Source organism: Anas acuta, chromosome 2 (assembly GCF_963932015.1).
Source record: "Anas acuta chromosome 2, bAnaAcu1.1, whole genome shotgun sequence".
In the NCBI taxonomy this organism is placed as follows: Eukaryota; Metazoa; Chordata; class Aves; order Anseriformes; family Anatidae; genus Anas; species Anas acuta.
This window is the reverse complement of record NC_088980.1, coordinates 123,659,991-123,683,648: the sequence shown is the minus strand read 5'-3', so window position 1 is coordinate 123,683,648 and position 23,658 is coordinate 123,659,991. Positions and strand designations below refer to the sequence as shown.

At 36.2% G+C, this 23,658-nt stretch overlaps 1 long non-coding RNA gene across 3 annotated transcripts in view; it reads right to left on the bottom strand.

Annotated features, from left to right (window-relative positions):
* LOC137851163 (uncharacterized) overlaps positions 1-23,658 on the bottom strand; it is a 60,406-nt gene that overhangs the window by 9,508 nt on the left and 27,240 nt on the right. Inside the window, exons 6-7 of one of the 3 annotated variants that reach the window (XR_011093032.1) lie at positions 10,043-10,193; positions 961-3,955 (exon numbers count right to left, since the gene is read on the bottom strand). This is a non-coding gene — a long non-coding RNA (uncharacterized lncRNA). Of the gene's footprint in view, positions 1-960; positions 10,194-23,658 lie in introns of those variants that run through there. The other 2 variants (XR_011093033.1, XR_011093034.1) reach the window with 2 other exon arrangements.

The window sequence follows — 23,658 nt, the reverse complement described above, 5'->3', positions numbered from 1 at the left end:
CAGGCAGCAGCTCTTCAAGAACTGCTCCCACATGGCTCTGTACCACAGGGTCCATCTTCCAGGAACAAACTGCTCAAGCACAGGTTCCCCACGGGTGGCAGCTCCCCCCAGATCCCCTGCATGGGCTCCTCTCCACGGGCTGCAGCTCTGGCCCAGGGCCTGCTCCTGCGAGGGCTCCTCCACAGGCTGCAGCATGGAGATCTGCTCCATGGGGGACCCATGGGCTGCAGGGGGACAGCCTGCTCCACCAGGGGCCTCTCCACAGGCCACAGCAGGGGAATTGCTGCTGCCTGCCTGGAGCACCTCCTGCCCTCCTGCTGCACTGACCTATGGGGCTGCAGGGCTGGTTCTCTCCCCTCTCTCCCAGCTACTGTTAGCACAACAGTTTTTTTTTTTTTTTTTTTTCTTTCTTAAATCTGCCGTCCCAGAGGTGCAAAAACAGCATAGCTACCTGGCTTGGCTCTGGGCAGCGGCATGTCCCTGTTAGAGCCAGCTGGAGGTGGCTCTGACCTAACTTGGGTCAACTTCTGGACATTTATTTCAGAGGCCACACCTGCAGACCGTCCATGTCTCCCTCCCTCCTCCCCCCCCCGCCACATAAAATCAATACAGATAATAATTAAATAATCAAGTATGTTATTAAATAATCAAGTATCTATCTATCTATCTAGATATCTTTTTTTTTTTTTTTTTTTTTTTTTTTTTTTTTTTTTTTTTCCTCCAATAAGTGTTCCAGGTCTGTTGTTGAGTATGATTGGAAACACATGTTTTGGCTCAGTCAATTCACAGAAAATATGGTCCTCTGTGGAGGACCATACTGATCTGAAATTAGACTACTTGTTGAATTATCAATTACTTTTTCTTTGGAATCTAAATCCTTAAATCCAGAACAACTATAAACATATCTTTATATATGTATATATATATATATATATATATGTATATGTATATATATATATATATATACATATATATATACATATATATATATATGATTAGTGAGTTAGGATACAATTTTAAAAGATGTTATTTTTATAAGTTAACTAAGAAAATAAAAGCTACAGAGTAATAAAATACAATCAAACTCACCAGAATGTCAAAAACCTTCCACCATGATCAGAGGGAGTAACTGTGCCCATTCAGCTCTTCTCTGAGAAGAAATCTGAGTAAATAAATGGCCTTTGTAACATGATCAAAAGTCAACAACATTGAAATTGTCTCTCAAACCCACCAATGTTTGTGCCTGGGAGGGCATCGTTAGGGCAATTACTTGATTAAACAGCCAGTCCATTTTGTTTATTTGTTACACTCCTCAAAGGAGCCCAGTTCACTGTCATGAGAGCACTTGTGTATCCAGTAAATAGAAGCAGATTAATTACATGCCTTAAAATCACAAGACAGAATACGCTATCCCTTTGTCTTCTGCTAACCCACAAACAGGAGCAGAGCTGGAGAAAGGCATGATATGTCTTGTGTACCTGGTTGAAAGCCTTGCACAACTCTGAAGCAACATTGCTCTGTAGCTTTCTTTCCTTGCACAGTTGTGGACACATTTGCACAATATGAACATTATAAGACAGGTATAGAGTTTGTTTGTGACCAAACATTGAGCCAAACATTGCTATTGCTCACTACTTTGGGAGGTCACAGGAAGAAGTGTTTCTTGTATCTCAGTATAACTACCATTCTTCCTGGTATTTGCACACACACTTTTTCTCTTCTGGCTTCATGTAAATTTGTCTTACAAGAGGATTTTCTCTTGTTTCAGATTATTTTATCCATCTATTTTTCCCTTATCATTTACACGAAAGCTCTGGCAGTCAGTAGCCAACTGGAGTACTTCTCTATAGGGTGGGGGTTGGAGGTATTTTTCACAATCGTGTTACCAGACTGTTTGGCTATGTCAATACCAGCCTTAAAGACGAGTCTCTGAGAAGCCAGAGAAGCATGGCATATTTCCAGTTCTGCTTGCCTCCAGTCTACACAGACAACTCCTAGGCAGCAGGTATAATAATTGCAGAAATGCTTGCAGGCAGCCTACAGATAACTGTGTGCAGGTGTGCCTGAGAGCATCCAAACTGGCTAACAGCATGTCAACAATATACTGAACCATTAACTATGCTTAAGAGATGGTTTCTCATTTTGCTATAGAAGCAACACCTGGAGCCATGTTTCCATGTTTACTATCTGGGTATCTCTCAAAACACAAGGTAAAAATACCAGCTGTGGTTTAGGGATTTTTTTCTGTCATGTTTCCCTTATGTCTCCTCTTCTTGTCTTCCCACTCTCTTAACACCTAGAATATCAGCCAGAAAAAATGTCTCTGTCTAACTACTTTTCAGTCCTGAGCAAACTTGCAATATGCATATATTACTGGGCTATAACATGGCTTGAGACTTTGATAGGAGTATCACTTCTTATATATAACTGAAATGAAGGTTGCTCTCTGATCTTGGTATTATTTCATCTATAGCAATACTAATACTACCGTTATATATACACATATATGAATAACCTGTATCTCTAACCTGAAGTTCTAGAACAATGAAGTCTTTACTACTTCATTTTTCCTGGATCTTTCATTTAAGTGATCTGTATCAAAATTGTTCACAGACAGTGGTAATAAAATATCAGTATTTATCCAAATAATGTATTCCAAAGTCTAAACTGTATGTCAATACTATACACTCATGAACCACTGAAATATGTGGAAGAAAAGAACACTTCTGAAATAATTTTATACATGACTGTGATATATTTGTACTTCACTGTTCATTCTCCAAGTTACATTTTCAGAGATATAGAAGAATTAATACATAATTCCTGTCTTCAACATAGAAGCAAGAAGCTCTACTTGGAGTGAGAAAAGAGTAGATCTACGTGAGTCACAGTTTTAATTATACCTGTTATGATGTTGGAATGATGCCATATGACATATGTCACACAGTGTCACAGAGTTCTTGGATCATGCTAAGAAAATCTGGTGCTTCTGCCTTATTTTTCATATGTGTAGTAAGAGGTATGTGAATAGTAGAGCAGACGTGATCCACCTGTGTTTTGGTTGTGGAAGTTCACACAGGGCTCATGCTGAAGACTGCAGTGTTTAGACTTCCTGCTCAATCTAACTGTAAGATAACTGTAAGATAAGAAAGAAGGAAGGAAGCAGAAATGATACAGGAGTACGTCTTCATCTAGATAAATTCTCCTGACACCAGTGTGCTGCCTACATTAAGGAGTCTGGAATTTTATTTTTGGTTAAACATAACATATACATATGTAACCCATATATGAAGATCTCGACAAGAGATACCTGTCTGATAATAAAAGCTACTAGATAGAAAAAGAGTTGATTGCCAATGCCAGAGTTCCAGAGTTCACATTAGAACTGAAATGATCATGTGTCATGTGTCATTGTTGTCTGGCTTTTAAAAGAAGAAGAAAAAAAATGCACACTGTCAGTAAAATCTGCTAACCCACCTCTTCCTTTCTGGTACAATCATCAGACTGTAAGTCTTTGACTATTGCTGTTCAATATTTTAGCATATCTAATCAAACAGATCTCTTGGATGATGAGACGTTATTTAGTCCAAGGACTTGCCTAACTTTTGTGGACTCTTATTTGCTAGGCAGGAGCTTTCAATCATGCCAGAACACCTTCAAGATATTTTGGAGCTGGTTCTTAGATTGTACAACTCTTCCAAAGTTCACATATCATATCATGCCCTAGTTCTCCTAGAGTGATGTAAAAGGTACTTAAAATGTGCAAGGCAGCAGAAAAGGAGTTAACTCATGCACCTAATTTCTATGGTATTCTCTGCTCTTTCCAGGTCATGTTTGCATTGCAGCATTACAAACATTCCTGGCTGCCTTGTCTTCTTCCCATTCTGAACACTGGCATTAATGACTGTCCTCCCATCCCTTGACGTCTTCATGGAAATATTTCATGTCTTTTCTCCTAAAAAATAAAGTTTTTAAACAGAAAATAAATAAATAAACAAACAAACAAACAAACAAATAAATAAATATATAACCTCCTTGTGCTAATGGTCTTTGACATTTGCAAACATGGCAGTAAGTAACAAATATTTTTCAATCTCCATGTTTTCCTTATTACTGCAGAGCTCATTTCTTTCCATTTTTACTTCACTTTAAATTGAAGAATGTTCTTAGTGGTAGCCTTATGTTGTTCTAGGGAATGTTGAAGAACCAAAAATATACACGTACTTTTATGATATATACACATAAAATAAAGAAAGTCCTTCTAGTTGAGAGAAATAATGCAGAGATGATATTTCAGTTCCAGAACTCTGAGAAGAATCCTCGAGCTGTGAGAAAACTACGCATTTTTCTTTGCAGATTAACCAATCAGATATTCTAAGTGTTACACTTCAGCACTGAAAGCTAAAAAGAATAAAGATAGTTTCACATATAAGTTGGGTATGTTATTTTAGCTGTATCTTTTATAATTTTTGAGTCTTACCCTTGGGAGCTCTCCAAGAGAAAAATCCTTTTTTATTCATATACACTACATGGGTATATGACTATGTAGAATTATGAAATTGTGAGATCCTTTCCAATGTGAAAATCATCTGAATTGTACTCTGTTCTTATAAGCATGGTAGAAGGCATTCTGCATGTAAAATTATTTTCTTTTGTAGACTTGTATGTACATGTGCACAATATAGACATGCTCCCAGCATTTATCATCAATAAGTTTAAACATGAATGTTAATTGTATTTCTAAATAGAAGGATACACTATCTCAGATAACACAGTTAAAAGATGTTTTTGTTTTGTTTTGTTTTGTTTTTGTTTTTTAATCTTGCTACTTTCAAAGTCTAACTAGTGACTACTTTCTAAATCTGTTATTTGAAAAATCCTTGTAAGAATAAGTCAAGTGCAGCAAAAATGTCTGAAATTAAGGTTTTGGCAACTGTTACTCCTCAACTTTCAACAGTGTATGGAAAACTTCACAAATATGAAATGCATTTTATCCAAACATTTTTTAGTAAAACTTTATAAGTGTTCTGGATTTTCTTTACCCTCTTCACTGATTTCTAAGGAGTATCTGCATAAAATGAAACAAATCTGTGTATTCTCTTGCTTGAGCTATTTTCTAGTGCTGCATTGGCTCTGTTTCATTATGAGCTGTTGATACTGCAAAATCTGGATTGTGGTGTGCAAAAAAAATCAGTTAAAGAAGCTAAATGATTCAAATATCCCAATACTCAGCAAACTGGAAGAAAGTAAGAAACCTGTTTAAAATAACTTACTGAAGTTTCAGAAAGTTGTTACTTGTTAAAGTTGCCTGAGCTTCCTTTATATTTTTTTCTAGATCTATTATTGAAAAGAATTCATAATATCTTCACTCTAAGAATTATTTTAATATATTTTGGAAGTTTATCAGCTTTGATCTGGCTATAAAAGACATATTTTCTAAAAAGAGTGATTGTTGTTCTTAGTTATCTTTTGCTAGGAATACATTCTTAAAGTGAATGGGAAGGTATGCTTTTTACATCATCAGGAGGTGCACGGTATTGAGGAAAGTGGCCCTAAAAAAGTGTGGTTTTCCCCTGGGAGATTCTACTTGCTAGTATCATAATATCCCACATGTTAGAATGTAGGTAAAATGAAAATAAATCCATGTAACCATCTTTGTTTGGACATTTGGATTAAATGCTGCTACAATATGGGCAGAATTGCCATCTAGATGATTTGTTTTCAGAAAAAAAAATATATATAGATGTATATATATGTATGTGAGTTTACACGTTTCATAAAATTTGAAGACTGTCAGCATGTCTATGACGTAAACATCAGGAAGGAAAACTGATACATTCATCTAAACAAAATGAAACAAAACTGTCATTAATTTGAAAGAAAATAGGTAAATAAATTTTGTTTTAGAGATGACATCAAGTCACAGTGAACAACAAAAGCAGTGATGACCCGTGTTGCCATAGTATGTTAAATGATCAATGTTATCTGATCATTAGTATGAAGAGCATGAAGATGACTTCAGTGTCAGTTGTCTGGAGGAACTAGAGATTGAGAAGTGAAGCCAAGGCCATTGTACATTACAGATGGCATGTCATGACAAGGAAGAAGACAATGTACAGGCTAGTTAAAAATATAACCCCTGTTATAACTATGACACATGTACTATTTAGCTATAGTACATGCATTTAATAGTTGATTTCTAGGAACTGAAACATATGCATGATTTTTTTTTTTTTTTTAAGCTTTCCAAAGTGATTATGGATATACGTGAAAGTAAAATAATGCAGTATTTTAGATTACCTTGAATTACAGTATAACAGTGACACTGTGTAAATCTATTCTTTTTGGCCTAGTGAGAAGAAATGTAAGAGTTCAAGCTTGGCAAAATTAACTGATAGCTGACTTCATTCTTTTTGATTTTATTATAAGGCAAGGTTTGCCAAGATAAAATATACTCAAAACTGTACTGCATATAGCTTGAAGAGATAAATTTAATCCATTCTTTTTTTCTTTCTTTCTTTATTTTTTTATTTTTTTTTATTGAACACAATACTTGGAGAATAACTTTTGTCTGGTGGGAATACATGGACACAACTGCTGAGACAGATCAGGGATGCAGTTATCTCAGTTAGTAGTAGTACTGTAATCCTATACAATGCTACAGCAATATGTAATCTAACAAAACCCATATAGAGCATCAGTGATATATGAGCTGCATAGACATTTATTTAACATAAACACTGTACTCTTCAGCTTTTGCAGAAAATAACTGTGCACAAATTTGATAGTGAATAAATAAAAGTGGAGCTAAGGGAGAAGTAGGTAAAAGAGGCTGTTCCTTTAGAACTGCAACATATGTCTACTAGAACTGTCCTTGCAGTGGCTTTGTTAATGCTTCTTAGTTATAAAGTTATTATTAAACATCCAGGTCAAAAGAATGAAATACTTCTACTATCTAGGATAAAATATGACCACTCAAAAAAAAATAATATATCAGCTCAACAGATTTTTCATGTGTATGTTTTCATAGGTTATTTGTACCATAATGCAAAGCTTTAAGCCTGCCTTGTGAGTGTACTGGTAATACGAAATTTCCATTAGCCTTTAAAGCTTGCCATTTCTGGGATAAATCATTTGCTTTTGTTTACTTTCTTCATGATTTATGCTGCAACTTAATTATAATTATTATGATATCTAGAATGACAGAACACAATGTGGGTCTACAAATATTTACATTGAAAGTGGTCATGAGGTTTCAGTTAGTCTGGACCAGCTCCTAAACTAGGAAAATACTCCAAGGAAAATTCAGTCTAGATTAAGAATTATTTATTTTATTTTATTTTTTTTTTTCCTGCTCTTTTACTTATAACCAAATCATATGTAGCTTTGGAATGTGAGTGAACAAAAAATTCTTTAGGATCCTTTTTAGTATCTTGGTAATGGGGATGTTGTATTGCTAACCTTCCAACTAGAAGTTCATAGAATTCCATTAGAAATGCTGTCACTTTGTGTAAGTGTTCTCTTTTGCTACAAAGCACTATTTGACATAGTTAGAATCAGAAGTAGACAGAACTGTACTAAAGAGTAACCCAAGTGGATTGTCACAAGTAGCAACAGAGGAGTCATCAAAGACTAATCAGTTCCAACCTGAACAACAATGAGGATTTTCAGGGAACATACTATTGCAAGGATGTAATTTGGCTGACTTAAGTACTCCTATGAATAATATGATATATTGCCATTATGTAAAATGTATGTTCTTCTTTCTCCTACTCACTTTTATATACAGTTATCTAACCAGATTAAAGAGATTATTTTTTCTACTTTAGAGTAGGGGGATAAAGCAATACAAAGAACAAACAGTAATCTCACAGGTAGTAATCAGTCTCATGGTTATCCCTGTGTGACTAGAGAGCCACCAACTGAGTCTTACAGACTAGAGAGTTGATAGACCAACACAGTTTTCCTTCCTGCATCAGAAATAAAGCAAGTAATAAAATTTCAAATAGATCACTTTGTGCTATCTATCACTTGTGCTGCTTGACACAGTTGGTGGAACTAAGGATGATACAGCAAAGCAAAAACTTTTTGTGGCAAGCATAAAGCCATGAGCACCACACATCAGAGTCAGAGACTTTATTCCACACTGCAGCCAAGGTACAGAAATGATCACAGTTATCCTTAGCTGGTGATTGGAAGGGGAATTTTTTGATACCTTGGTTGGAAATGACATTGGAATGTGACTAAGTCTTTCCCACTTTCCTTACAAGAAAAAGGGTTGGAGTGACAGTTCTCTGCACTGCAGTGGAAATGAAAAACGTAAAACAGTCAAAACATAAACAGGATTGTTGTATAAAACAAACAAACAAACAAACAAACAAAACAACAAACAAACAGAAAAACAGAACACCACACCACTCCCACCTTACTTCCCTACCTTCCAGCAACTGTAATACTGTAAACTCAGATTTCTTCCTGTCTCTAAGTGGTCAGAGGAATCTGACAGGAACTATAAATTGCCTGAAGCTCAGTTGTGTGCTCAAGGAAGTTAATTTGGCTTCTGTGTGCAGTAAATGCAGAGATTAGAGCTGCTGTGGCCTTAGGGTGTGACGAAGAACAAGATAATAAGGTGGGCTGGAGCACCATCAGATGAAGGGAGATGAATCTTGATAGACTATAACAGTCCATAAGATGGAAAGTGGAAATTATGTGAATGTAATTAAATGTAAAAGAATGCCAAAGAAGTTAAAAGTATCTCAGCTTGATCTGTCTTCTGGGGTTACCTCGGTAAAAGCTATGATATCATCAGAGCTGCTTGGCTTCATGCTCTGTTCCTTGTGATTCCTTTACAAGGAAACACTGATTGTGGCCATTATGTGCGGCTGTGCCACATGTTGGTTGTCAGGCCGATGGAGTCTCTCTCAGTTCTACCCTAACTGTGCAAGCCCGCTGTGTAAGGGAAAACTGAAAATTGTGAGGGAAAACTTCTACATGCCCTGAGGCCTTGTTCTCTTGCCAGAGTGATTTAAGAAGGTTTAAGAGTAAGTAAGGAATTTAGGCTTTCATATACATTCTTAATCCTTCTTTTGGGGGTTGAGATTGAATCAATATAAGACACTGAGGGTGAATTTAACAATGTGCTACTTACACCAGCTGACACACTCTTTATGAATTTGGCCCCACATGTGATGCCTGTTTTATACTTAATCTCCATGTTATTTACTTCATTCTGGGAAACAATTTGCCACAGGAAGAGCTCCGTTTTGTGGTGCCATGTTACATGGCAACATGCTTGGTTAATTAAATTAAACAACCTAAATAAATATTGGAAAAGTTCCATTTTGCTCCTAACAAAATGATGTTAAAATCCAAATAAACTTGTAAATATAGATAATATTATAGCATTCCTATTTTGGATGCTTTCCATGGTCTTCTTATGAAACAACAGGTTTTTTGTTGTTGCTGACCAATGCAAGTATGTTGTTGTTGCAAGTATGTGAGAAACAAGAACTGGAGAAACAGTATGAGTAAGATTCATGAAATAACTATAGCTGTAGGTTGTAATGGTATTCTTGTCTACATGACTTGAAAGGAAACTTCCATTTATGTCTTTGGCTGAATGGATACTTGGTCACTCTGTAATTAAGTTGCTTTATATGATGGGCTTGATACCTAAATTATTCTTTCATCTTTTAAATTTAAGGTATCTGTCAGCAAAAATTTCTCCCTCTGTCTACCCCAGAAATTATCTTCATGAATTCTTCTAAACACCCAAACACTTCATGAGCTCTTCTAAATATCATAACATAAAATTATATTACAAGTGTTGTTTACTAAGTAGATTTGTAACTACTACTATTATTAAGTAAAATGAAATGAAAAACTTTCTGAAAACGATCTGTAAATATTAGTTAAAAAGAATATTACTCTGATCAGAAGAAGAAGTAAATGTACAATTATAGAGAAATGGAAAGAAATATAATTCATTTCTGCACAGAATACAAGTATTATGTGCTTCTCAGTCATGTAGCTATTTACTTACCCCTTTCTTCCAGTATGAGCCCATGTACTCTTTGAAGATTTTTCAGTGGATCTTTGTGCTTTTTGTTTGTTATTTGTTTGTTTGTTTGTTTTTTTAGTGAAAACAACAGAATAACAATTTAGTTGGAGAAGTGTCATGCCATGATGCATTTCTGTGAATGAAGAACAATTGTGTAACTTAGAGGAAAGACATTGGATGCAATAATTAAATGACTGTAGTCTGGAAGTCTGATTTTTAATGTAAAACAGATTTTAAAATAGCTGTCAGTTTTAAGCATTTTATCTCCAAATGAATTCAGAGATCTTGTGTGCTGTCTGAATTGTACTTATCAGATTTTTTTTAACCTTATAATTAAAGCCAATAATATGTTTGTTGTTGTTATTGTTGTTTGTTTTTTAATAAAACAAAACACTAAACATCCAATAACTGCATTGCATATTCACATTCGACATGTCAGGGACAAAATGAATGAAAGATGCAATGTAAGAAATTTGCTGAAGTATGAAGAGCTTTTAATAAATCTGTTAAAAAAATGATGTTTGAAATTAAGTCAGTCATATTCATGTGTACCGGAGAAAGGAGCCCTTTGTACATTTCATCATTTATCTCTATAGAAAATTTTGTGTCTAATGTCTCTCTCATGTATTTGTAATGTGACTCAAGCAATGGCAATCCATGCCTTCTTTCCTCATGTCAAGAATGCTGAAATACATCTATTTTGTACCATTTGGGTTATCCAAATGCTCTGAGAGTGGGAGTAAGAAAGACCTACTAGCCATGCTTGGCTCATTCAGTGTTATTTACCTCTACTGAATCCTCTACACTGATCACTTCCAAACTGAATTCCTAAATAGAAAATAGAGAGAAGAGTTTCTTGGCAATATCATGTATAACAGTAAAGAATGGCTGGAATAGCTTTGTTCCTTAGGTCTGGACTGGTTTTGATTCATAGGTCAGAAATTCATAACATGTCTTACGTTTTAGATGCTTTGATGCATGTTTCAGTGGCTCAGAGAATCTGAATTTTGGGGCATTTCAGAGCTGTGTGTTCTTGCCCTGTGTGTGTTAGGTGAAATTCAGGTCCCATTTAAAAAGCATAAGAAGCACTAAAAGCATGTGTGGAAGTAAATAAACTCATAAAAAAATCTAGTTATACTAAACAGAATAAAAATATGCTTAAGTAAAATACTTTCTACCTGGACTTCTGTAAGTCTGATACAATGTCCTGAATCAGTAGAATTCTGTGCAGATACTCTTGGTTCCTTAGAATATACAGCAGTAGTTTAAAAGAAAATTTGTCAACTCATAATGTTTTTAGATCTTAGTATTTTCCTGTTTCTGTAATGCATATTTATCTCTGTACAGTGGCAGATCACAACTCACTAGTATATGGTAAATGCTTTAAGTAAAAGAAAAAAAAAATAAAAACATTAAAAAAATGTTTTTTACAATCACTTTTCATGTTTGACCTTCTAAAATACATACTTAATCAGATCTAATATATATAATTTGTTCTTAGTGATCCCAAATTGCATTTTACAATCCAATCATAGAAGCCAGCCAAACTTGTCTACATAAATCCTAATGATCTTTTATTTTCATACTACATACTAAGGAAAAAAAGATAAGGCATATTATCTTTCCACTAGAGTGTGCAGGCAAACCAAGTCAGCTCTTAACTTGTTGAAAGAACAGGTTTTTCATAAATACAGAAAATAACAGAATCAGTAAGGAGCGGGTTGCTGGAGCTGGTGAGAGGTTGTCAAAAAAATTCATATCCCCATGTTTTTATACTGAATAACCTAGAGATTTCTGTATCAGATCTTTCTATATATTTATTTTATTTATTTATTTATTTATTTATTTATTTATTTATTTTTCCTAAGGAATGTAGTGTAGACCACAGGAAATGAAAAAAATAAAATGTTTATTAAGCTGTCTCCAACAGCAACTAGATGCTTCCAAGGAAGATAAAAAATTATGGGAGGAGGAGAAGAAAGGTAATACTTTTCTGTCCTCAGGCAAAGTACAATAACAATGAAAGGAATCCCTCTTAAGCTATTCCTGATGCAGTGAAGTGATGCAGTACTACCAAAAACTGAATCTAGGAGCTCATCTTGCAGTAGGTGTCTTCTAGCTAAATTTCACATGCAACCAAGCACATTGGTGGCAACACGCATTCAAGCACAAATGTCAGGGACACACTATGCGTCTGGACACAACCCAGTGTCCAGTTTTCTCTGTGATAGGATAGGCTATTTCTGGGTACAAGTAGGATCTCCACTTCTTTCTATTACGTGATGGTCTCCGATCTGTTTGAAGGTCAAGCAGGACACTGTGAAATACTTCAGACAGCTTTTCTACCTAGAAAGAATGTGTTAGAGCTACAATGAATGGCAAAGTCACACAGACGGACTGGGAATCAACAATTTGCATGTAATTGCTGAACTGAACATTACAGTTTGTACACCTACAGATTTTCAGTCTGGGTATATGGAAAGAGGAAACAGAGAAGTTGACAGAGAGTAGCCACATTTAGAATGTGCTACTTTAAGCATGCCATTGCTTGATAAGAAGTTGCTGGGGAAAGACAAAGGAAGAGAAACTGCCTAGCCTGAAATGCTTGTTTAGGAATGACAGAGATTAGGTCAAGCAAGGCTTTGCCTCAGGGCTTGTATGTTTTTTCCAAGAGCCCTCTGACTCATTTCTTCTTTTTTAAGAGCAAAGTTACTATGGCTAAGAAGTTATTTGGCTAAGGTTATATTTGTTACTTTCTTGCCAAATTATGCTTGAAGATGTGAAGCCAGAAGCCAGAGTTTCTAAAGCTGGATGGAAATCAGATGAAAATGTCTGAGGCACTGGAAGACCTGAGAAACCTAAGGCCCAGGTCTGAGCCCTCTAGAGTCCTGTGTCTCATGGAAAAGAGTAAACAGTACTGGTCTGTATACACCTTGCACACCTTACTCCATTGGAGTATTAGATGAAGCAGTTGGGTATACTTAGAGAATGCTGACATCTCTACTCAAAAAAGTAGTAGGATTGCTACTAAAAGAATGTGGTAGGCTACTACACTTTCTTTTTTACTGAAAGAAAGAGGTATTCTTTGTCTTGGCTGAAGAAAGCCTTAGTACAACCGCTTCTCCCAACATTACACGAAAGGAAGTGTTGTAACTCTGTACTACACCCTGTTTCAGTTATTTTCCACCTTTCTACAATGCAGTAGGAGGCCCAGGAAGCACAAACACAAGACAATGTGATCTTTGGAAACATGGCTTTTGCAGCTACATCTGTACATATGATTTTAGCAGAATCATTCCCCTTTCTGGAGGTCTAGTTGAAAAGCATCACGTAGTTTGTTTCCTTCTACAGCAGATCTGCACTGCAGTACCCTGTGCTTTGACAACAGCAGACTTGATAGTTATGAGTTTTGAAAAGGCTCAGAGTCTTTTAGCCCCACCTAGAAGGAGCAGAGCAGCATCTTTCAAAAGCAGCATACAGCCTGCCAGGGACCTTGCCACCTCTGTCTCTTCACCAGAAGAAGTGGCATTTACTTGGGTCCAAGTCAGGGATTCAAACTCAGGTCCCGAAACCTGCTATGTATACTGATTCGTCACATCTCAATTGGTAACCATTCCACACCAGTAATCCCACAACATGTTCTTCCAGCCATTGGCCTACACGACTTAGTCATTTGTAATTGCTGAATTCCTCACATAAATATTAATAAACTGGCTTGTTTCAAGACATCAAAGTGATATGTGATTCGCTAAATCATTTTCCTATGAAGTACTCTATAAATGATGCATTAATTCTGTCAGGATGCAGGCCTTTTGCATGGCTCATTAAGTCTGACAGTTCCTTACTTTTTTGATCTTTTGCATAGGAAGGGAAATAAAAGCCATTTTTATCTCCTCAAGAGCATCCCCTACCACCTGCCTTGGAAAAGAACAAACAACATTTTCCATTTGACGGGGACTTTTTTCCCTATCATCTGAAAAGTTCTCACATTGGAGAGTTTAAGTATGTTCATAAATGTATAGGCTTTGGCATTGCTCTTTCTCTAAAATAAATTGCACTCTTGGCTATATCAACTCTCTGTGGGCTTGATCAGCCCTTAAAATAATCCCGAACAGGTAGCTGTGATTTCTTCCAAAAGAGAACATTGTGATTAATGTATCACTTTCCAGCCTGATACATCTTTCAGAGCAGATTAGGACCTAAACCACCTGATTAGAACTGCATTTTGCACACTTGACAGGAAGAGCAAACACTAGTAAGAGGATATGAATGAGTCCACTTATTTACTTTTGCACAATAGATCAGACATAAATGTTGTTGTACAGCAACTATTGAAAGGTCATTTGCATCGTATTTTAAATTACTTTCACTTTAAATTTGGTCAGATGCATTTTCCACGTAGAACATGCTGTGTCTCTAGCTACAGTGCTGATATTTTTTAGCACTGCACTCTGATAAGTGCTTAGCAGTGCTCCAAATGGTAGCAGCCAAAAGCTGCACTTTTAGTTACATCTGGTCAGGCTGAGGCCAGTCAAGCGAAGGGCTCCTGCACTGATGATGGAGCAGATGCAGGTGTCAGGAGGGCGACATCTCAGAACACTTCCCCAGTGGGCTGGTTGGATTTCTTATGATTTTCTCCACATTGTCTTATCAACCCAACTTTGCAGTGACAGACCATATAACAAGGCTGGAAAATGACTGTAAGTTTTATAAGCATCTCTCTGTTATATGGGTGCATGGCAGGTTGAGAATCACTCTGAGGGTTCCCTTTCAATAGCACAGACCTGTGTTGGTATGCTTGGCTCTGGTGAATGAGGGCTATGTAGACTGCATGCTACAATGCCATAACTAGCACCTCAAGGATGATGTAGGGAGATAGGTCAAATGTCACATTATAGACTGCAAAAAAATTGTAAAAGGAAGCTTGTGACACAATGTGAGTTTCAAAAAAGCCACAGGAAAGGAAATTTTTTGAAAGTAGCTTGCAAATGACCAGGTAATGAACATAAACAACTATGCTTACAGTAATTAAATAGAGTCAATACTGGATCTGAATTTTCAAAATATTATATACACTAATCATAGTATACCATTTTTGTAGTATGATCATTGTAAATAATATATTAAGGAGGTATAAAAAGAGCAATATTATTCATAAACACATCAGTGTAAACTACATCAGTTTCAGTATATTCAGTATGTAAAAACAGTATGTTTTAATATTAGTGGTACTGTCCTAAAATTTCCATGAGATTCATGTACTAATTTTGGCTGTTTTATTTAAAATTTTATTATGTATTTAATTATTTTGCATTGTTTCTAACATAAAATATATCAGTTTCCATAGATAAAGAAGAAAGTTGTAGATGAATTTAAATGAAGGGCTGACTGTAAAACTCAACTAAGAACTGCATCCAAATGTTTTCAGAAGTGACAAACTTGCTGAAGAACTTTTAAAACTGGGAATATACAGTTTTAGTTATAGTGTAAATTATTCTTCCGCTGGACAATTTACAGCAGAATAGTGTTGACTCTGACTCAAAATTCATTACAGAATATGTGATTAGCTACAAGTGCTGAATTTCATATACAGGCAGCTGTGAATTATGGACAATGAATAATTAAGACATAATTATCTAATTAAGATGTCAGCAAAAAGTATACTTAGCTAATTCAATGAGTTATTTAAAAATGTGGTACTGAGCAGGTGTTTTTTAACAAATATATGAAGGGCATATTTTTTATATCAATCCATCCTAACTCCTACTTTTTGTGCTACATGCCAGCAATGGTGCATAGTGAGGTTTTGAGCTGGCTGTTTATTTTATTACCACTAGTTATTGGTTCCACCACCTACCAAGTATAGAAAATTATTATCATTGTATTTGTCTAAAAATAAATAATAAAAATCATGTGTGCAGTTTCTTTGTTCCTGTTTTGTCTTTTTTTTTTTTTATATAAGATTTTTAGATCTCACACCAGCTCTATTTTTAGATCTCACACCAGCTCTATTTTAGAATGTTTTAACAGATGTTGTCTATCCTATACTGTGATGAAAAGAGGAGAATATTTTCTAGTCATTATATGATAAATAACCATACCTAAAAAGCAACACCTATGCTACATATATGCAACTGCGGTACCCAAATATACCTCCAGCACAGTTATCTGCAGTGTTTGATACATTCACACTGGAATATACTTCATTCACTATTCACACCCCAAGTATTTTCCACCACAGAAAGCTACAGCTGTTCCTTCATAGGTGAAGTGAGATATTGCGTAGCTGTCACTGAAATGCTTTCTTTTTCTAGTATACCAGCACGGGCAATAACCCTGAACCATACTTTAATTTTCCCATTGCATAATAGATAAAATCATTTATTAATACAAGTTATCATGTAGACTCTGCCATCACGGAATTTTTATAAAACGCTGCATTAATTATGGAAAAGCTGTATGTCGTTTGTAGAATACTACCTTGGGAGAAACTTATAACTGCATGCTGAAACACACTAACATTTTGCAAAATAACAACTAACTGGGATTGGAACAATTTCTCGATGTAGTTGAATGCTTTTTCTTTTTCATTTTGCCAGGGTGAAGAAAAAACACTTTTGCTTGTCGTGAAAGGACAGATCATGATCAGTCTGTCACATATAATTTGACAATTTGCAATGCTTGAACAACAGGAGGCCAAGGCACATATTTCAAACATTGCTATTGATAGAAGAATTTTACAGTAGCTCCCAATTTCTATGCTGGATAAATGTCCTGATTAAAGACAGTGGTATAAGACATAGCCATGAAAGCTTGGCGCACTGGAACTGAAAGAGTTTCCTAATTAGTTTTGGTCTTCAAGCTTATAATTTTTTAAAAATGCATGGTAAATCAACTTCTATGCTCCAAGGATCAAGCAAACAAACAGGTGTACTTCTTGGCAACTGCAAATGATATGACAAAAAAAAGAGAACCTGTCTACACAAATTGCCAGCTATGATTTTAAGTAAAGAGATGGCAATCTGTGTCTGCTATTTGAACACTGAAATAAGGACAGTAAGCTTGCATCTTCTTTTGAAATTTCTCAAAGGAACTTAAAAAAGTGTTCTGCCTCCAGTTCTTGGAAATAATGACCATCTTCAAGGTAAAAAATGTCAAATACTATTGAAACTACATTTATTGGACCTATTGGAAGACATGTCAGAAATAAATATCTTTCCATTGAGTCACCATTTTTACTACTTAATATACAGAGAAGATTAAAAGAAAAAGAAGATAAGATCAAAACTATTCATGCGTACGTAATTAAAACCCCTCCCCTGAACAAACATCCAAAACCCCCAACCTGAGTGCATCATAAGTCACTCATATACCTTAGAAATAGTGGGGAGAAAAAAAAAAAAAAAAAAGTAAAATTGTTGCTATTAGAGAGGACAAAATAAAGTGAGCTTTCTCCTAATTAATTTAAATTGCAGTTTTGTTCTGAAAACCATGGCATGGGATTTCACACTGATTATCTCCCCATAGTTTCCACATAGAGTATGCTCAGCATACCAGTAAACAGTTCATTTTTCTCTCATCCTACAAAGCCTTGGAAGCACAGCTTGCCCTCTGAAACGCAAGCCAAGTCTTCTGTTTCTTGTGAATAATCACCAGTTAGAAGCTGGACCTGTTCTGTCACACGTATACACCAGCATTGCATGTGAGTGGCTGACTGAAACAATTCTAATTGCAATGAAAAAGGAGGATGAATCAAATCTCCTTCATTCTCTTCCAAGTAGATGCAGTGCTGCTCCCTCCTAACTCAGTTTTGTAGGGCTTAAGGGACAGGAAAAGCAAGAATTAGAATTGATTCTGCAGGGAAGGAAGCAGCTGTGACAGTACATTGGTGAACAGATTTGTAAAGGTTTCAGCTTTTATGTAGAATGGCAGCATACTGGAGATAGGAAGAAACCTTGGCTCCAGACCCTGTTGAACTGCAGTGTGATATTCTCTAGACCGATTTCTCAATTTATCAAAATGATTTTGAAAACAGAGTATATTGCTGGTGTTGTGCTGCATCTTCAGGCAGCTTCAGCTGCTTGTCTGTGAGACAGTTAGAAAGGAAATAATCCCTGGTTTTCTTGATGTGTAGTTTGGATTCTGAAGCAGGATTTCATTTTTCCTTGTGGTCTCTTCCAGTTCTCTGTTTCTAAGTCACAATCTTGCCCCTCGGTGAACACAGTGGGCCTCCCAGTTTGATGTCATTTACATAACTAATAAGCACACTTTTTACTCCATCATCCAGGCCAAAAATAAAGATATTAAATGGTATTGGACTCAAGGCAGAGGAATTGCTCTTACTCCACAACATAGGTTGGCACCGAACCATTGATAACTATGCTACGATTAAGATTTCACTTAAGCACCAATTTCATTAAGATAAATGATTTGCCATTTCACTTCCTGCTTCTATAACCTACATAGAGAGGGAAATTTTTCCACTTTGACATATGTCAATCATACTAAAGTCATGTTATGTTATCGTAGTCACAGTGTGGTGAGGGTACTAGTTCACCTCTTTGCTCAACTATGGCAGGTTTGCTGTAAAGACTACTGCAACCTTTGTAGAAGACCTATGGTAACATCAACACACAAACTTGCTGTGAATCAGACAGGAGTATGTTTCCTCTCCAAGCTCCAAAACTGAACTATCCTTTCTAGCTTTTATCAGAGTTAATACAAGAACAGAAAAAGTATCAGGTAAAAACAAATCTCCACCTCACCCTGCTGATGCTGGCAGTATTGAAGACTGGACAAGTGTAAGATCAGGTCAAGATTTAATGATGCTTCTCCATACTTGGCTCATCTCCAGCAGCAGACAGCTCAGAGATTTTCTGAGCCAGGCCTGGCAGAGTCCTCAGGTGAAAATTTACACAGCCTGGCTGCATGATACTGGTTAACTGCTAGCTTCCTATGTTTCTGTAGAACCTGAAAAATTCTAGCTTCTTTTATTTATTTATTTTTCCTTTTCACTGGAAGAAGCAGTGAACAATTGCTCCATACTTCTCTATACTTGAGATATCCTTCCTCAGTCATGTCTTACCATAATTAATTTTCCTTTCCTAATTAAATGTACCTTGCATGGATTCTTTTCCAAATTCCTGAGCATTCTTCCCCAGACATTTACTTGTTACTACATTGTCTTGATAACAACAGGGTCAGTGAGAGAGGATAGCACACAAGTGTTCAAAATGTATGCACATCAGGAATTTCTATAATGGCATAACAAAAGCTCTCAGTTAGTTGTCTATCCTGTGTTGTCACAAGGTTTCAGGGGAGAACTGTCTGACTGAAGCCTCTTGTCTTTTCTTAAAGTGTAGAATTGAACAGCTTTTGGGGTGTTATTATAAGCCAGATTTATGATTCTCAGGCCTGTTGCTAGAGTACAGTTACGATTTGTGAAATTAAAATTTTATTAGAAAGGAGGATTGCAGCCCACAAACTGGAAGAAACATCTGAGAAAGAAGTAAGTCTAGAAAGCAAAAAGAAGAGTAAAAGTCTTTTTTTTTTTTTTTTAATTAGAGGGCTTATCATATAGCCAGTTTCTGAGGAAATACCAAGTTATATCCTGAAACCACAGAGGTGTTTTTAACAACCTTTAATAACAGAAGACTGAGCTAGAAATTTTCTGATGATTAAGAAATATATATACATATATATATATGGCTCTACCCTTTACATGGGCTGATAGTGATAGGACTAGGGAGGCCCTACAGAGGGACCTGGACAGGATGGATTGATGGGCAGAGGCCAATGGGATGCAATGGGATGATGTTCAACATGGCTAAGTGCTGGGTCCTGCACTTTGGTCACAACAACCCCATGCAGCGTTATAGGCTTGTGGGAGAGTGGTTGGAAAGCTGTGCAGAGGAAAAGGATCTGGGGGTGATGATTGATGCTTATCTGAACATGAGCTGGCAGTGTGCCCAGGTAGCCAAGAAGGCCAACGGCTTGTATCAGGAATTGTGTAGTCAGCAGGACCAGGGAGGTGATCGTTCCCCTGTACCATTCCCCTCACCATTCCCCTCTGGTGAGGTGGCACCTTGAGTACTGTGTTCAGCTTTGGGCCACTCACCACAAGAAGGACATAGAGGCCCTGGAATGTGTCCAGAGAAGGGCTACAAAGCTGGTGAAGGGCCTGGAACATAAGTCCTATGAGGAGCGGCTGAAAGAACTGGGGTTGTTTAGTCTGGGGAAGAGGAAGCTCTGGGGAGACTATACTGCTCTCTACAGCTATCTGAAAGGAAGGTGTGGGAAGCTGGGGGTCAGCCTCTTCTCTCAGGTAACTAGTGATAGGACTAGAGGCAATGGCCTCAAGTTGCACCAGGGGAGGTTTAGTTTAGAAATTAGGAGACGTTTCTTCTCAGAAAGAGCAGTTAGACATTGTAATGGGTTGCCCAGGGGGGTGGTGGAGTTACTGTCCTTGGGGGTGTTCAAGGAAAGGTTGGACCTGGCTCAGGGACATGTTTGAGTGGGTGACATTGGTAGTAGGGTGATGGTTGGACCAGATGATATTGAAGGTCTTTTCCAGCCTTAATGATTCTATGATTCTATGACAAGGGGGAATGGTTTTAAGCTAAAAGAGAGGAGATTTAGATTAGGAGGAAATTCTTTACTCTGAGGGTGCTGAGGCATTGGAACAGAGAAGCTGTGGATGCCCCATCCCTGGAGGTGTTCAAGGCCAGGCTGGCTTTGGGCAGCCTGGTCTGGTGGGAGGTGTCCCTGCCCATGACGGAGGGGTTAGAACTAGATGGCCTTTAAAGTCCCTTCTAAGTCAAACCATTCTGTCATTCTATGATGTTATGATTTTGTGATTCTATGAACTCTCTACATCTTACATGAATTACTGTCCATTTAACACTCAATTAGTTTAATACCAACCATATCCTTCAGTTTACATGGATTTTCTCTCTATTGTTGGAGAAAAATGTACTTTCTCATTTCCCTACACTAAAAAACAAAATAACAAAACAAAACAAACAAACAAAAAAAAACCACAAGCAAAGCTTTTTTGCCTCCTCTTATATGTTTCATTCTTAATTACTTTGATCTAGTTTATATTTGCTCCCATTCCCTCTTGAATTAATCTAAAGATAGATAAGCAGAATAGTGCACAGTTATTCCAGACTGGAAGGCTCTTCAGAGATTCCTCTTGCTCAAAAAGCTCTCTGACAATGGCCTTGCTATGTTAGATCTACTTCACAAGTATTTCACAAGATGTGGTGTAAGATTACAGCTGTTCTTTTATTGCCTAGCTTCATGATCCTGCATGATACAGACATTTTGTCATTTTATGATAACTGATTCCCTAAGTTCACTCACCTTCCTGTTTGGAAGTTTTGTCTTATAGCAAAAATTCCTCTTAGTCCAAGTCCATCAGTGTGTAGTACTTCACTCTTGTACTGTTACATTTACTACATAGACCTTTTTTGTATGTTCAGGATTATTCAATCCTTCATAATGCTTTCCTGTCTTTCTCTGTAGCAACACTTTCTAATTTTGTTAGCAAAAATCACCATATGCTCTTTTTTTTTTTTTGGTCAAAATCACTAGTGAAGCCTTGAATAAAGACTTTTTGAATAAAAAGCATCAGTAAAGTTTTATAATGCGCAGATAAATTTCAGTTAACTAATCATAACTAATTAATTTCTTCACATGAAATCACATAAAATTCTTTAATGGAGTCCTGAGAAATTGCATTGATTTTGATTGTCTTAGAAAATTATTCATCTAAAAAGCCATTGTACTGGTTCAATAAAATGCAAAATGGGTAAATACATGCAACATTTCAGTTTCCATGTACTTCCATATTTTTAATCATTCTTGAAGTATTCTAAAGCCTTGCACACTACTACAAGAAACACATTGTGTAGTTGCCCCGATAATTTTTATTTTCTGTTTCATAAATGTATATCCTGTGTTGACTGTTTTCCAGTTGTACCTTCCCTGATTTAACAGATTTATTAGAATTTCTGCTGTTGGACATACATGTTCATGTGTGAGTGCATGCAGTATTGCAAGGAGATTATTTGTCTCCCCCAACCTGAGTACATTAAGTTGTTTGACTTTTGGTTTCCACTTCAGCAATTGTAATTTCCTTTTCCACATTCCCATAGCTATCTGTTGCCTCTGTTCTACTTTCAGTATCACCATTCTTAATAAAAAATTATCAAAAACTTCTAGGAACACAACTAGTGACCCATGCTTGGCACACTGAAATCATCAAGTCATCAAGTCCAGACTTTCATAATCACAGGCAACAGCATAATCTAGAAAAGATTCCAGGATATCTGTGCCAAACTCTGCTTTAAACAACACTGTCCACAGAACTCTTCCAAGTATCTGATAATTTAAGACATATAGTATAAAAGATAAAAAACAAACAAACATACAAACAAACAAAAAAACACGTGTAGTATACCATGGGAAAAATGTAGGAGAAAACAAACCCATTTATAAGGTCAAAGTGGGAAAAAATCACTTTGTTTGTGCCATTGAACTCCAGGAGATTTTTAATATTAGGGAATGGTCTTGCCCTAGTCAACATGCCCAAAATATGGTGAGTTTTTGACTCTATTAAAAAGGTCATTAACGGCTGCTGTTTCCATTTGTTTTCCCTCCTATGCAAGAGGATAAACCTTTTTGGTGCCCGCTGCAGACCAAGATAAACTCTGAAGTCTTGGTTTAATAAATACTATGCAATAAACATAATCAATAGAAAGAAAACACCTGCGCTTTTCTTTTTAGAAGGCTTTAAATCTCTGTCCTAGTCACTATGTACAACAAAAGCCCTCATGTTCTTATCTTGTTTTTTCTTTAGTTATGTGCTGAAGACTCTGGCCTAATTACAAGAAGCTTAAACACAATCCATAATTGCATTCTACCAGCAGAATACCATTATAAAATGTTTACACTGAACAATTTTATCTCAGAAAAGCCCTTTTTCTGAGAAAAGATTTGGGATCTTGACTATGTGACAGGTGATGTCTTCTGCAGAGAAAGTATAAACCTGAATTCTATTCATGTCCCTTTAAATTCTTAATAATGTAAACTGAATGTAGCTGGAGGAAGAAAACTAGTCCTAAGATACTCTTAAAAGAATATCTGTCCAATATCAGATTTGTCCAATAATGCCTGTGATTTATCATATGGCCAACTTTGGCCTCTTTTATTTTTTTTAATTGAAAAGAAAAAAAAAAAGAAGTTTAAAGCACTTCTTAACTGAGGGATAATTTAAGAGAATTCTAATTTAAATATGCTTTTTTTTTTTTTTGTCATGTCCATCCATATGATTTTCTATGCTCCAATGACTATAAATTTAATATCTTCAAAATATTTTACTGGTCTTGTTAGTGATCTTTGATTATATTTACCAGAAACTATTGCTACCTCATAATTAATTCTTACACAACCTGAATACATTGTTAAAATCTGAGGGCATTGTAAATGGAAAACTTGTCAGAAAATTGTCTCCCTGTGAAACAGAAGAAGAGAGAAAAAAAAAAAAAAAAAACACAAAAAAAAAAACAAACAACAAAAGACATCAACAACACACA